The following is a 3,074-nucleotide window of genomic DNA, read 5'->3' as shown; positions in this document are numbered from 1 at the left end:
GGAGCCCCATAAAGAAGAATTTCCTAAGTCAAAGTAGGGTTTCATCTAATGTTATGGGTTATGATCCAATTGAGTGAATTATGGTTGTTTATGATTGTTTATGATGGAATTGTATGTTTTTAGTATGATTGTACATGTATAAATGCCTAACCTATGATTCTAAGATGAATTTGATATAGATAGGTTTTATGCCATGAAAGGGAAATTGAGGATTTAGATGTAATCTTCTAGGATTGATGAATCATGACTAGTAGTGCTTGAGATTGAGCCTATATGATGATATATGATTAGAATTGCTTAAGAATAAAGCATGTTATTAGAATGTCTTAAGATCTAGGCATATGTGATGATCATGAGAAGTATTGCTTTGAGAGTAAGGCTTGTAGTTATGAATGTTGAATTGAGAGGGTTTGAGAGTAAAGCTAATATGATGAATTATGAATGTTAAGGCTTTGAGGGTGAAACATGTATGATAATGGTCGATTAATAGATAGAATTGTTGTGGAAGGACTTTACCCACATGATCTACCTTATGTATATATGAATGAATAATGTTAAAGGTTTTCTCACATTGAATGATTCTAGATTGAAATGTTTGCTCACCTAAAATGAATCAAAGCATGTATGAATTATAATATGTTGAAGTTATGAAAAGGCCATGCATGGTAGCTTGAGATAGTAAACCTCATGGATAGCTTTGGATTGAGAAATCGTACCCTTCCAAAGGTTAGATTGCACTAGCATGAGAGGATGCTTGGATGATAGCTTGACTTGGTGAGGCCACACAATTTTATGATAGCTTGGATTGGGCAATAGTACCCTTTTTTGAGTAACTTGGACTTGCATGAGCGTTTGCTTTCCCTGATAGCTTGGTCTATCATAATGAGGTGTTTTTCCTTGGTAACCTTGAATTGGTAAATCATAACCATTCATGAGTGATAATATGTCTTCGACTAGTAAAGAGGTACTCTTCCATGAATTGTAAAGACTAGATAATAAAGGACTAGTCCCTAATCAAAGAAGCATGTTATGATGAAATAAAACTACTTCAAGGAAGTATAGTAAGTATGTTTTAATATGATTTTTGCTTGTTATGATGAAATAATAGCTTGGTTTGTTGCTTGAGTTGCCTTTCTTGATATGTATAACTATAGGTGGATGACCTATGTGTTGAGTAAGAACAAGTTGAGGTTACTTGAGAAGTGTTCCTCTTATAGTATGATGATTTATGTGCATTGCATATGCTTATGACTTATGTTGTTATCCCTTATGCTTATGGTATATGTCTTATGTTAACTAATGCTTATGTTATGCTTATGTTGATGATTTGTGCTAGCCATCATATTTAATACATTTTTGTATTAACGCATACTCTTGCCTACATTCTTATTAAATGTAGGGTCCGGCGTTATTGACTTCCATCCCCGTGGCTAGGTTCATAGTAGAGCAAAGAGTGAAGATTTGGTGAGTCCTCATAGTATCGAGGATTTGACCACCTTTTCTTTATGTGTTTCTTTTATGTTTAGAACTATTGTATGAGTTGTGTCTCTAAGACTATTCTAGTATTAGATGGTTTGAGACAAGTGTTAAAGACTTCCACTTCGTTTGATATTACTGAAAAATGTTATAAATTTCCACACCATTTTCTATTATTTTATGTTAGGATATGCTAAGGGGCTTGTATAAGGCCTCTCGGGGTCTTGTATGCCTTGTTACATCTAGGGGTACCCCTGGGTCGTGACAAAATTACATTATTAAAGTTTATATTCCTTGTTAATAAGACGTTAAGGAGTCTGTAAGACTTTTCATAAGTGAATTCGAGTAAGTAGAACTCCAGATATCGAACTTGACATCAAAGGGTTGGGTCGTGATAAAGTTATTATCAGGGCCGTAAATTCGTTAATCTCATTGTACCAAAACAGGTCACATAGAGTCTTGTAAAACGATACAGAGACGTCTGAGGCTACAAGAATTTAGGAAATTATCTCCTCTTTTCTTATTTCGTGTTGTAACTTGATTTTAATCGGTAACTAATGATTCAAATTGGTATCTGACTTCCTTCATTCTTTGTATGCAGATGATTGACACGAGACGTAATAGAGTGAGGGAACCATCTCCAGCTACAGAACCGACAGTTTGAGGTTGAGAAAGGGCAGAGGTAGAAAAAGGTGTCAGGGTAGAACTTAGGCAGCGGCTAGCCCAAGATCGACGACCCCCACCCTTACCTTCATGTTAAGGAAGATGTGGAAGTAGAGTATGGGGATGGTGTTGAACCTGAGATGGTAGCACATATTGAGGGTGTCGGCCTTCCCTCTATGATTTCTGAGGTTGTTTAACAAGTGTTAGCCTTCCTGAGTGGTATAGCGGGTACTGAAGCCAGTCCCTAAGTACTCATCATATTGCTACCACTTCTCCCATAATGGATGAAGCTTCAAGTACTAATGTGTCTTCCGTCCAATACTAGGCCCTGTCATGATAAGGACTGAGCATGAGCTATTGACCAAGTTTCTAAAGCTGAAGCCTCTGTTGTTTCATGGTATCGAGAATAAAAATGCTTTTGAGCTCATCTTAGATTGTTATGAGAGGATGCATAAGTTGGGTATTGTGTAGAAGCATGGAGTGAAGTTTGTTACTTTATTGTTGCAGAGGGATGCTAAGCTGTGTTGGAGGGCTCATGTGGAGTGTGGTTTGTTTATTTTTCCTCCACTGACTTGGGCCTAGTTTCACACCCTATTCCTGAAGAAGCAAGTACCTCGTACCCTTAAATATCGAAAGAAGGACGATTTTCTAGCACTTGAGTAGGGCATTGTGCATGTTGCAGCCTATGAGGCTGAGTTTCATACTTTTTCTCACTATGCTACCTAACTATTGGGCACAAATGAGAGGAACTGTCTATTTGTAAAAGGTTTGAGCATTGAGTTATAAGTCATATATATGCATATGACTTCTACAAGAAAGAGATTTAATGAAGTGACTAACTATGTAAAGAAGTTGGAGGGGGTTAGACAAGTTGGACAGGTTAAGGTGCTGGCCAGGAAATCCAAGAATATGGGTAATTTCAATAATTCTTATTC

The sequence above is a fragment of the Solanum stenotomum genome, chromosome 2 (genome assembly GCF_019186545.1).
Source record: "Solanum stenotomum isolate F172 chromosome 2, ASM1918654v1, whole genome shotgun sequence".
Lineage (NCBI taxonomy): Eukaryota > Viridiplantae > Streptophyta > Magnoliopsida > Solanales > Solanaceae > Solanum > Solanum stenotomum.
Note: the sequence above shows the minus strand (reverse complement) of the source record.